General features: G+C 46.0%; 1 pseudogene; it reads right to left on the reverse strand.

The window, feature by feature from the left end:
• Positions 1 to 779: 779 nt before the first annotated feature.
• LOC132539635 (U6 spliceosomal RNA) lies at positions 780 to 879 on the reverse strand (annotated as a pseudogene).
• Between the last annotated feature and the right edge of the window lie 12,530 nt (positions 880 to 13,409).

Here is a 13,409-nt window from a genome sequence, read left to right on the forward strand (position 1 = left end):
AAAAATAAAATTAAAAGATTTTATTTATTTACTAATGAGAAAGGAGGAGAGAGTGAAGGAACCAGACATCACTCTGGCACATGTGCTGCAGAGGTTTGAACTCAGGACCTCATGCTTAAAGTTGAATGCTTTGGCCAGTGTACCACCTCCTGGACCACTAAGGAGAAGTTAATTCCCTTTGGGATTTTAAAAGTATTTCTTTTGTGTAGAGGCAGGGAGAAACTGAGAGTGAAGGAGGAGTTTGGGAGTGAGTGAGAAAGAGACACCTGCATTATTGCCTCACTGCTTGTGAAATTTCCCGCCTACAGGTGGGAACTGGGAGCTTGAACCTGGGTCCTTGCACATTGTAGCACTTGTGCTCAACTCGGTGCACCATCTCCAGCTTCTAGAAGGTTCCTTTGTGTAAACCAATAACACAAACTGTCGGTGAAAGGAGTTGGCATCCAGATGCTAAATGGTCACCTGGGTGAACTCAAGGTGCAAAATGAGGAACACTTTTTTTTTAATATTTATTTTATTTATTTATTCCCTTTTGTTGCCCTTGTTGTTTTATTGTTGTAGTTATTATTGTTGTTGTCGTTGTTGGATAGGACAGAGAGAAATGGAGAGAGGCGGGGAAGACAGAGAGGGGGAGAGAAAGATAGACACCTGCAGACCTGCTTCACCACCTGTGAAGCGACTCCCCTGAAGGTGGGGAGCCGGGGTTCGAACTGGGATCCTTATGCCGGTCCTTGTGCTTTGCGCCACCTGCGTTAACCCGCTGCGCTACAGCCCGACTCCCAAATGAGGAACACTTTATGAATACGTGTGTCATCCTTGCACAGGGCCCATACTAATCTTCTGTGCATTCCAATTTTAGTATATGTACTGCCAAAGCAAGCATAGGATTTTTTTTCCCCTTGAAAGAAAGACAGACAATGATGGAGAAAGAGACAGGAAGACACCACAGCATTCAAGCTGCCTTCAGTGTAATGGGGGCCAGGCTCAAGCTTGGGCAAACCCACTATCCAAGTGAGCTATTTATTTTGCCAGCCCTAGCTGTGCACCACCACCACCCCACTTTTTTTTTTCCAGATAGAGACAGAGAGAAATTGGAAGAGGAGGAAGAACCTGAACTTCAGGATCCCTTACACATGGTAACTTGTGCACTCAGCTGTCTGTGCCATTGCCTGCTCCCCCCAAGTTGTGCACTCCCAAACAAGTCAGTAAGCTAGGCTAGGTGGTGGCATACCTGGTTGAGAGCATATGCCACAAGTTACTAAGCTCCATTTCAATATCCGTATTGAGAAAATAAACTAGGGCAAGAGAGATAGCATAATAATTATGCAAAAGACCCCCCCAAGTTTGGAGGTCCGATGGTAATGCAGCGAGTTAAGTGTACATGGTGCAAAGCTCAAGGACCGGAGTAAGGATCCCAGTTCGAGCCCCCACCTCCCCACCTGCAGGGGGGTTGCTTTACAGGTGGTGAAGATGTCTGTCTTTTTCTCCCCCGTCTGTCTCCCCTCCTTTCTCGATTTATCTCTGTCCTATCCAACAACAACAGTAATGACAGTAATAATAATAATAACAACAACAACAAGGGCAACAAAATGGGGAAAATGACCTCCAGGAGCAGTGGATTTGCAATGCAGGCACCGAGCCCCAGTGATAACCCTAGAGACCAAAAAAAAAAAAAAAAAAAAAAAAGACTTTCATGTCTGAGACTCTGAAGTTCCAGGTTCAATCCCCTATACTACCATAAGCCAGAGATGAGCAGTGTCTGGTAAAATAAGAATAACAACAATTACTATTATTTAATGAATTTCAAAAGAAAATAAAGTGGAAATTAGCCACCCCAGGTAAGAGCATGCACATGGACACGTTTTGAGAAATGCAGGCTAGAAAGTTTCATCATCTCTTCTTTCACTTCATCAAACTAAAAGCATCTTAAACATCAGAAGGCAAGCGATAAGGCAGGTCTGCAGGTGTCTATCTTTCTCTCCCCCTCTCTGTCTTCCCCTCCTCTCTCAATTTCTCTCTGTCCTATTCAACAACAGCAGCAACAACAAAGGAAAAAAGATGGTTACCAGGGGCAATGGATTCATAGCGCAGGCACCGAGCTCCAGTGATAACCCTCGAGGCAAAAAACATCAGAAGGAAGAAACAGCACAGTAAATACAACATAAAAATAATATTTGGGGAGCCAGGGAGATAACATAATGATTCCACAAAAAGATGTTCAAGCCTGAGACTCTGAGTTCCCAAGTTCAATATCTGGCATCACTATAAACGAGAGCTGAACAGTACTCTAGTAAAATTAACAACAATAATAATACTCTGGGGTCAGAAAAATAGCGCACCAGATAGGGTTCCTGTCTTGTCATGTGTACAGCCCAGGTTTGAACCCCAGCGCCGCATGAGAATGCCATGGCACCAAAGGAAGCTCCAGTACTATTTGTCTCCCTGACTCATCAGCCAAGAGCAGTGAAATCATGCATGTACAACGATCATGGGTCCACACAACAAAACTCAACTAAAAAACCACTTTGATCTTTAGTCAACATTTCAAAATCATCACCTTCACCCAAGTTGGGTCTTTCATGACACCCCCATTTTGTTGAAATATATTTCTTCCATGACTAGAGCCATAAACCAGCTTTGCCCACAGGAGGCCCCTGGCATGGATTGGATCAGATGTGGAACTCGGCTCCAACCAGGAGCAAGTTTGAACTGAGAGTCTGGAGAAAAGAGTTATATCCCATAAGCACATATTTTAAAATGGCACTTTGAGACTGGAGAGACAGCTTAACAGTTATGCAAATAGACTCTCATGCTAGAGCCTCTGAGGTCCCAGGTTCAATCCCCAGCACCATCAGAAGCCAGAGCTTAGCAAGGGTAACAAAAATGGGAATAAGTGGCCTCCAGGAGCAGTGGATTCATAGTGCAGGCACTGAGCCCCAGCAATAGCCCTGGAGGAAAATAATAATAATAAATAAGTAAATAAATAAATAAAATTAGTCTTAAAAATGACACCTTTAGTGGTCTGTGAGATGGCACAGTGGATAAGGCACTGGTCTCAAGTATGAGGTCCTGAGTTCAATCCCTGGCAGCACATGTACCAAAGTGTTGACTGGTTCTTTCTCTTTCCTCCTATCTTTTTCATAAACAAATGAATAAAATTTTTAATGAAACCATTAAAAAAAGACCTATATATTTATATGAGAGTGAGAAACACACACACTCAGAGAGGGAGAGAGGAAGAGACTAGAGCATTGCTCAGCTGACAAACTATAGAAATGATCCCTGAAAGTATAATCTTCACTGCTCAGTTGACTTATGCTGGTGCTGGAAGGTTGAACTTGGAAACTTGGGTCCTCAGGTATACTAATACTGTGTTCTAAAATGTTGAACTATTTTCCCAGACCCAGCACCTTTTGCAATTCTTTCTCTTTTTTTCACCAGAGCACTGCTCAGCTCTGGTTTATGGTGGTACGGGGATTGAACCTGGGACTCGGAGCCTCAGGCACGAGAATCTCTTTGCATAGTAACTATGCTATGAACCTTTGGATAATGTTCAAAGCATCCTAATGCATTGAAATACCTTGTCAATATTGCTGGAGGGGCAGCACTGTAGCTTGGCTACGATACCACAAGTCCCCTTGAGGAGTTGGGTCAAAGGTGGCTATGGCAGTTACTGACTGCCCCTCGGTCCACCCACCAGTGGGTCAGTCCTATAGGACAAAGCACTGTCTCCAGGAACAGCTGCTCCTTCCTTGGATCTAAGGCAGAAGTTCAGGCAACCCTCAATGTAGCTACATCCTCACAGGGCCCTTCCCTACCTTCCTTTGGCCACCCCCACTTCACCAGGACCCTTTTTGTCCTCTCAGCCCCTTTGAGCAGAGACTTGTTCGCAGCCCCTCCCCACTTCCAGGGAGCATACCAAAGGGACAGCCTAGCTGCCCTCTACAGACACACACACACACCCAAGTCTCTGGTGGTAGCCACAGCTCATTACTGCCTCAGGCACTGCACAGAGACCCAGCTGAGCCCAGATGGAAGTCATCTATCTGGCTGAAGGCTTCATCCTAATTTCACCAACAATTATGTTATGCTCCTCCACATCCATTCCCACATCAGCACCTCCTGATTCCTCTGCCCACTCACTCACTCAATGCCAAGAAGTGGAAATGGAAGCAGACCTGAAGGAACCCCAGGTGGTGATCTGGGGACACAACCAGGACCTGGGGCTTGGACCTCATACAACTACAGACTCCCACCTCATCCGGCCCAGCCTCCCACACACTGTACCTCAGCTGTGGCATCTGTAACATCAGGAAGCCAGTTCCTCCCCTCAAGCACAGGGAGTGGCGTGTAAAGATGGTGGCGTGCTGTTTTCCTCCCCTCTTCTGGGCCTCCAAGACTCCAGATGGCCTGTCTATACTACAGCCCCAGAGACCTCACCCCACAGTCAGTCACCAAGCACCCCCAGGGACAGATGGTTGTGGGGAACCTCTCAGAATGTCATCCTGGGCTCCAAAAAGTCCTTCGTCCCCCATGTGGAACTTTTCTTAGTGCCTGGCCAAGGCAAACTAAGGGGGCTTTGATTCTGTGGGAGGGGCACCTGGTGGGATAAAGTTTTTCTGCAGTGAGGCCTCATCCTGGCCTCCTCTCCACCCTTCCTCTCCAGGGAGGCCTGTTTCAGAGCAAGCTGCTCCCACAGCAACCTCACCACACCCCCCTGCAAGCTGGGGAGGAGTAGTTAGCCAGGGGAGGTAGCCCTGTGGAGGGGGTAGGAATTCCAGGGCCAAAGACAGCCGTACAAAGAACTCTGAGGTGTCACTGGTCAGAAACCAGCAGCCAGCTTGGAATGTCTGAGCCACCCCCTACCCACCCACCTTCTCCACTCCTCAATGGGGAGTAGGAGGGGTGAAGAGCACTGCCCCCTCCCAGGCCCTCATGGGGCAAGGCCACCCCCCACCTTCTCACAGGGCGCTTTGAGGAACTGCAGCTCTGGCTTCTCCAGCCTTTGCCCTCACAAAGGCGCCCTCTGTCCCAGCCTCCCCAGAACAGGCCTCCCCCTCAGGCTGCCCACTCTCTCCCCACCTCTCAACCCCCTCCACACACATGTACTTCCTAGAGGAACAGATTCCAAGCCAGTTAACGCCGGATACTGTCTCCCAACAGCATGCTGGAACAAAGGCCACACATGACTAAGTGTGCCTGGGTGCTGTCAGGGCTGCGCAGACATAATTATAGGGAGGCCGAGCCCTCTCAGCAGCCACACCTGGCCGTACAGTAAACAGCACTTCTTCCTGTCGCACTGGGGGGGAGTTGAGAGACAGGGAGGCGACAAACCACAATTTGAATCATTTGGAGAGAAGCTATAAATATAATAATGAGTCATTTGTAAAATATAATTTCATCCAAAAGCCTGGGGGGAAAAAAAAAAGAAAAAAACGGGAAAGAAGTTCTGCTATTTCAGGCGAAATTGCTCAAGGGTGTTCTGCCAGAAGCTGGGGAGGGGACCCAGCTGCCCATCCAGAACAGGGCTGGGGTCCACTCAGGGGCCTCCCTGAGTCCTCCGCCAGCCAGTGCTGCCTTTGACACCCCGTTCCCCACTAGATGCCCCTGAGTTTTCTCTCAGAACTGATGGAATGGTAGACAGGCAGCCTTGCAGCCAGGCTGTGCAGCTGAGAACATTCGGGGTAGGCATGCTGTTGTTTTTGGCACAGGGTTGCCAGCCTGAGGGCCCTCACAGTCTTTCATGCACAGAATGGCTTTTCCAGTGAGGCTCCAGCTTCTCTTCTAGAGCTCTGGGAAGCTTCCATTCCAGCCCAGGCCGCACTGCTCTGGGGAAGGGGGGGGGGGGGCTCACCAACCTGTCTGGGGGAATAGGTTGTGTCACACAACTGGACCAGGCTGAGGAGACTGGGGCAGGAGTTAAGCTTACACAGGTACTACAAGACCCAGTTGTAACTGAGCCTGGGAAAGTCTCACTCCAGAGCTCATGGTCTCTACAATTCCCCCAACAGCAGTGGTCTATTCCACCTGGATCCCTTCAGCCTGGGTCCAGTTCAGTGACCGCCATCCACACGCCCAGACAGGTCTGTGACAGCTCCTCCTTTCCCTCATAGCAACCTGTTCTGGACTGTCCCAGGTTCGTCCACTTGAGGAGGTAACTTAAGCCTTCTTCAAAGAAAGTCTGCTGTTATTTTTATCTTTGATTCTTCACACATAAAGTATCCTTTTAGAGAGATTTTATTTGGGGGTTGGGTGGTGGTGCACATGGTTAAGGGCACACATTACAATGTGCAAGGATCCAGGTTCGAGTCCCCATTCCTCACTTGCAGGGGGTATGTTTCAAGAACCATAAAACAGGTCTGTGGGTGTCTATCTTCCTCTCTCCCTCCCTTCTTGATTTCTCTCTATTCTATCTAATAAAAGAAGGAAGAAAATAGTCATTGGTGTTATGCATATACAAACTATTGTATGTACTATCGAATGGAAAACATTAATTCCCCAATAAAGAAATTAAAAAAAAAGAAAGAAAGAAAATAGTCATTGGGAGCAGTGGGTTCATAGTGCTGGTACCAAGCCCCAGAGATAATCCTGGTTTAAAAAATATATGTATTTTTTAATTTTGTTGCCCTTTTTTTTTATTGTTGTTGTAGTTATTGTTGTTGATGATGTCATCATTCTTGGATAGTACAGAGAGAAATGGAGAGAGGAGGGGAAGACAGAGAGGGGGAGAGAAAGAGAGACAGACTTGCCTCACCACCTGTGAAGACTGCAGACCTGCTTCACCACCTGTGAAGTGACTCCCATGCAGGTGGGGAGCCGGGGTCTCAAACCGGGATCTTTATGCTGGTCCTTGCTCTTGGTACCATGTGCACTTAACCCACTGTGCTACCACCCAACCCCCAATTTTATTTTCTTATTAATATGAGATAGAAAACCAGAGTATCATTCTAGCAGGATTTGAACTGGGGACATGATAGCAAGTCTGGCACTCTATCTGCTTCACATACCTCACAGGTCACACAGAGTAACCTTTTTCCTCTGACTGCTTTGAAGTAGCTCTGGTGTCAAGCATTTTAAAAAAATATTTATTTATTCATTCCCTTTTTTATTGTTGTAGTTATTATTGTTGTTGATATTGATGTCGTTGTTGTTGGATAGGACAGAGAGAAATGGAGAGAGGAGGGGAAGACAGTGAGGGGGAGAGAAAGACAGACACCTGCAGACCTGCTTCATTGCCTGTGAAGCGACTCCCCTGCAGGTGAGGAGCCAGGGGTTTGAACTGGGATCCTTACGCCGGTCCTTGCTCTTCATGCCACGCGCACTTAACCAGCTGTGCTACCGCCTGACTCCTGTCAAGCATTTTTTTTAGCACTTTTTTCCCCCACCCCATCAGGCTTCAACACTCTGGGCCAACTTTTCCAGATAGAAAGAGACAGAGTGAGAGAGGGAAATACATACACCAGAGCACCAAGGCTTCCTCCAGTGCAGTGGGGAAGAAGCTCAAATCTGCGTCACCATGCATATCACATGCATGGTAAAGCAGACTCACTATCCAAATGAGTCATTTTGCCGGCCCAGGCAATTTTAACTATGATGTATATTAATGGAGGTCAGTTTCTTTTTCTTTCTTTTTAAAATTTTAAAAAATTATTTATTTTTCCCTTTTGTTGCCTTTGTTGTCTTTTTATTGTTGTTGTTATTGATGTCATCGCGTTAGACAGAACAGAGAGAAATGGAGAGGGAAGAAATGGAGGGGAAGACAGAGAGGGGAAGAGAAAGATAGACACCTGCAGACCTGCTTCACCGACTGTGAAGCGACTTCCCTGCAGGTGGGGTCTCTCTTTCTTCTTCCTCTTCTTCTTCTTCTTCTTCTTCTTCTTCTTCTTCTTCTTCTTCTTCTTCTTCTTCTTCTTCTTCTTCTCTTCTCCTCTTCCTCCTCCTCCTCCCCCTCCTCCTCCTTCTCCTTCTTCTTTTGCTTCCAGAGATATTGCTGGGACTCAGTGCCGGCACTATGAATCCACTGCTTCTGGCAGGCATTTTTTTTTTCTTTCTTCCCATTTTTATTTGTTAGGTCAGAGAGAAGTTGAGAGGGGAGGAGGAAATAAAGAAGGAGAGAGAGAGAGAAGACAGACATCTGCAGAACTGATTCACTCCCTGCAGGTGGAAAGGAGCTCGAACCCAGATCCTTGCACATAGTACTATGTGTGCTTCACCGGATGCGCCACTGCCTGTCCCCAGTCAGTTTCTTATCTAGGAGCTCATGAAGCTTCTTGCACTTGTGGCCTTATAGTTTTTACCAAATTTTAAATATATTTGACCATAAGTCATTTTCTTTCCCATCCACCCCAGGGCCTTGCAGGTCTTCACACCTACATGATTCCACATTTCCCAGCAGACAACCTCTTCTTCTCTTACTCTTTCTTCTCCTCCTCCTTTTCTGGACCTTTCTGTAGCTCTCATCTCTCCTCCTTCCTTTCTCCACATTTCACTGCTCTCTGGTACAGTTCCTAGAAAACTCCAGCTGTCCCAGCCTCCTTGGGCTCACTGGTCCAAGTGTCCTACTCAGAGAGACTGACTGGTCTCAACCTGAGTTCCTCCTCTTTGAGCTGCTCTGGAAACTCTCTCCAGGCAGAAAGGGGCTGGAGCAAGCACAGGACTCACCTCATGTGTTATCTTTCTCAAGGACCACAACCCGGTGCCATCTAATGTTCAAAGCCACTCATGTGTTTTGTACAGCTTTTTTGTTTGTTTGTTTTACTGTTGGGGCAGGTAAATTCCATTATTGTCCATCTTGGCCAGAAACAGATCTGTTTAAACAGTGTCTTTTTAAATTCATCTATGCAGCCAGGGAGGTGGATGGAATTAAAGAGCATATACTTTGCATTACGAGGCCCCAGGTTTGGTCTTCAGCATCACATATGCTAGAGATGTGCTCTCTCGCTCTCTCTATCTATCTATCTCTCTCATAAAATAAACAAATCTTGTGGTTTATATATCCAGCCCAGGTTCCTGTGCCCAGGAGCTTTCCCTGTTCCCTGCCATCATCTCCAGTGCTCCAAGGTGGTTGACTCTGTGTGCTCATACTGTGCCTGTGATTATTGTTCATGAGTGTCTCTGCAGGGCTACTGTGTTGCTGCTTCCTAGCCTGTGAGTTCATTTGGGGAAGGTTTGTGTCCACATTGTCTCTGCATCTACCCTGGTGCCTAACATGCAGAATCAATGTTTAAGAAAAGGAATAATAATAAAAAAAAACATTCTGTGGCCATCTATGCACCACCAGCCATGCCCATCAGCGGTATCTGCAGCTAGACTTGCACACACAGCAGGCACTAACACTGATAGCTGTCCTCTAGCCATTTCCCTCTTCCTGAGCTGAGCTGGCAATATTCAGGGAACTCCCAAGAATGTGGCTTTAAATATAATGACCTTGACAGTTCCAAGACCTTTGATGGAGGGTGTGTTGAACTGTGACACATGAGTCATCCAAAATGCCAGAAAATTGCACCTGCTTCATCTTGAGGCTCTCAGAATACTGCCTGTCCTGGGGTAGGGTGAGAGGAGAAGCCTAGTAAATTCTCCCCCACCGCATTTTGTTTTGCTCCCAGGGTTATCACTGGGGCTCCTTGCAGGCACTACAAATCCACTGCTCCTGGGAGCCTTTTTTTTTTTTTTTTAGATAGATCAGAGAGAAATTGAGAGAGGAGGGGGAGGTAGAGAGGGAGAGAGGAAGATAGATACCTGCACACCTGCTTTGCCATTTGTGAAGCTTCCGCCCTGCAGGTAGGGAGCTGGCAGCTAGAATCTGGGTCCTTGCACAGGTCCTGGCGTGGGTTCTTGTACTTAGTACTATATGCACTTAGCCAGGTGCGCTACCACCTAGCCCCTGTAACATACATACTCTCTCATCTTTGGCATGTTCTTCACTCCCACAGAACTGTTCAGAATGTCCTATTATCTTTATTTATTTACTGGATAGAGACAGCCAGAAATTGAGAGGGAAGGGAGAGGGAGAGAGAGAGAGAGAGATGCCTGCAACACTGCTTCATTACTCAAAAAGCTTTCCCCCTGCAGGTGGGAACTGGGGGCTAGAACCTGGGTCCTTGTACACTGTAATACGTGGGCTACGTCAAGTGCACCACCACCCAATCCCGTGTCTAGAATGTTCTATCTGTGCAAGAGACACTGAGAGCAGACCCCAGGCACATTCCTCACCACCTTACTGTCTGGACAAGCTTTCCTGAGCAGGTGCAAAGCAGGATCAAACTGATCCCACAGGAGAGCCGGGTCTCAGGGCAGACCAGTGACTGGAATCATTGCCGATGCTTCCCAAATTCACCTTGGCCCTGGAAGCCCAGGCGTAGTAGACAAGGGTCCACCAAGCTCCAATTCTGCACCCTACATGGTGCCTGCTACTTGGAGGACAAAAGAAATCCTGTCGCCTGTCCTTAAGGAATGTAACAACTTCCCTAAATGAAGTATCTCCCAAAGTGGAAAACCTGGCAGTGACTCAAGGACATGTATGAATAATGCAGGTTTCTGAGCCCAGACAGGAGTCATGTTCTTATTCTTGGAGGATGAAGTCTGTGAATCTTCTTCCTTTCTTCCTTCTTTTCCTTCTTTCAGGGGTTGGGTGGGGGTTGGTCATCACTAAGACTTGAGCATTTCAGACTGATTTTTTTTTTTCAAATAAAAAGACAGAGGGTTATCATTTAAATGGCAAGACTGCCAAAAGCTATCTACAGACTCAGTGGAATCCCTATTAAAGTCCCAATGACGGGCAGGGGTAGATAGCATAATGGTTATGCAAAGAGACTCTCATGCCTGAGGCTCCAAAGTCCCAGGTTCAATCCCCTGCACCACCATAAAGCAGAGCTGATCAGTGCTCTGGCAAAAAAAAAAAAAAATCCCAATGACATATTTCAAGGAAATTGAACAATCTGTCCAAAAATTTATATGGAACTATTAAAAACAAACAAACAACAACAACAACAACAAAAACCACGAGTAGCAAAAGCTCCCCTGAGGGAAAAGAAGAAAAATGGAGGCATCCCAATTCCTGGCTCCAGGTTATATACTACAAAGCAATAGGAGTTAAAACAGTGTGGTACTGGAATGAAAATGGACATAGGGACCAATGGAAGAGGATAGAGAGCCCAGAACTAAACCCACACATGTATAGGAATATTATATATGATAAAAGGGCCAAAAGTGTTCAATGGGGAGAAAAGATCTCTTTAATAAATGGTGTTAGGTGAATTAGACAATCACATGCAGAAAAATTAAACTAGACCACCACCTAATATCATGGGCCAAAATAACCCTGGAGGCCAAAAAAAAAAAAAAAAAAAAGCCTTTACACATCAAATGAAAATTCCACAAGGATAAACAGGAAATCCAGCAAATGGGAAAAGACATTTGCACATTACACTTCAAACACTTAGTTGATATCAAACATCTATAAAGAACTAACACAGGGCCGAGTGGTGAGGCACCTGGTTAAGCGCACGCACATGCCACAGTGCAAAAAGACCCAGGTTTGAGCCTCTGGTCTCCACTTGCAGGGGGAAAGCTTCACAAGTGCTGAGGCAGTACAGGTGTCTCTCTGTCTCTCTCCCTCTTGACCACCCCCTTCCCTCTCAATTTCTGGCTGTCTCTATCCAATAAACAAAGATAATAAAAAAATTTAAAAAGACAAACAAAGAAAAGAAAAAAGATTTGTTAAAAAAAAGGAACTAATATAGCTCAACAAAAAGAACAACCCAATTAAAAGCAGTGGGCAAAAGATATGAATAGACAGTTCTCTAAAGAAGAGATACACATGGCCCACAGACATGCTGAAATGCTCCAATTCACTCATCATCAGAGAAATGCAATTCAAAACCACAATGAGATACCACCTCACACCTGTAAGAATGGGCTTCATTAATAAAACAAGAGAAGATAAGTGTTGGAGAGGATATATAGAGAGAGGAATTCTAGTACACTGATGGTGGAGATCTAAACTAATACAACCTCTGTGGAGAACAGTACAAATGGAAATGACATGTGATCTAGCAATCTCACTACCAGGCATTTACCCAAAAAATATAATAACACTAAGTCAAAGGGATATATGCACTCCCGTGTTCATAGTGGCTTTATTCACAATATAAAAACCTGGAAACAAACAAAACACCCTTCAACAGATGACTAAATAAAAAGAAGTTATGGGACAGGGCGGGAGAGATAGCATAATGGTTATGCAAAGAGACTATAAGCCAGAGCTAAGCAGTCTTCTGGTTAAAAAAAAAAAAAATTCAGATGCAGGCCTGGCAGGAGAGCTCACCTGGATAGTGCGCTGCTTTGCCTTAGCACCACCCAGATTCAAGCCCAGTCCCCATGCATGATGCCATAATGCCTGTCCCTCTCTCCTTCTGTCTTTTGTTTGTTTTTACCACTCCTGTCAACAAAGATCTGTTTCCCCATCCCCACCCCCATAGATAACCACTATAGTTTTCCCACAGTCTTAGAAATAGGATGATATTTTCTTTTTTTGCATTCGTATACTCAATTCTCTATAATCTGTATATGACTGATATGACTGATATCATTCTGCAGTTGTCCTTCATCCCCCTAATTGATTCACTGAGCATCATCTTCTCCAGTTCCATCCATTTTATCCCAGTGAGCACATTATCTTTTTTATTGCCGAATAATACTCTTTTGAGCATATATCCCATAATTGTTTGTTTGTTTGTTTGTTTACTTATTTTTGCCTCCAGGGTTATTGCTAGGCTCCATACCTGCACTACAAATCCACTATTCCTGGATGCCGTTTTGTTGCCCTTGTTGTAGTTGTTACTGTTGTCATAGCTGTTTATGTTGTTGGATAGGACAGAAAGAAATCGAGAGAGGAGGGGAAGACAGAGAGGGAGGAGAGAAAGATAGACACCTACAGACGTGCTTCACCGATTGTGAAGCAACCCCCCTGCAGGTGGGGAACCGGGGCTCAAAAAGGCCAGTCTTTGTGCGCTTAACCCGTCGCATTACCACCTGCCCCCCCTTTTGCCTCCAGGGTTATTGCTGGGGCTCGGCGCCTGCACCACAAATCCACTTCTCAAGGCCATTTTTTTCCCATTTTGGTGCCCTTGTTGATGCTATTGTTATTGTTGACATTGATATTGTTGGATAGGACAGAGAGAAATGGAGAGAGGAGGGGAAGACAGAGAGGGGGAGAGAAAGACAGACACCTGCAGACCTGCTTCACCGCCTGTGAAGCGACGCCCCTGCAAGTGGGGTGAACCGGGATCCTTAGGACAGACCTTCCACCTTCTGCACCCCATAATGACCCATACTCCCAGAGGGATAAAGAATAGGAAAGCTATCAGGGGAGGGGATGGGATACGGAGTCCTCGTGGTGGGAATTGTGT

Source organism: Erinaceus europaeus, chromosome 7 (genome assembly GCF_950295315.1).
Source record: "Erinaceus europaeus chromosome 7, mEriEur2.1, whole genome shotgun sequence".
Classification (NCBI taxonomy): domain Eukaryota; kingdom Metazoa; phylum Chordata; class Mammalia; order Eulipotyphla; family Erinaceidae; genus Erinaceus; species Erinaceus europaeus.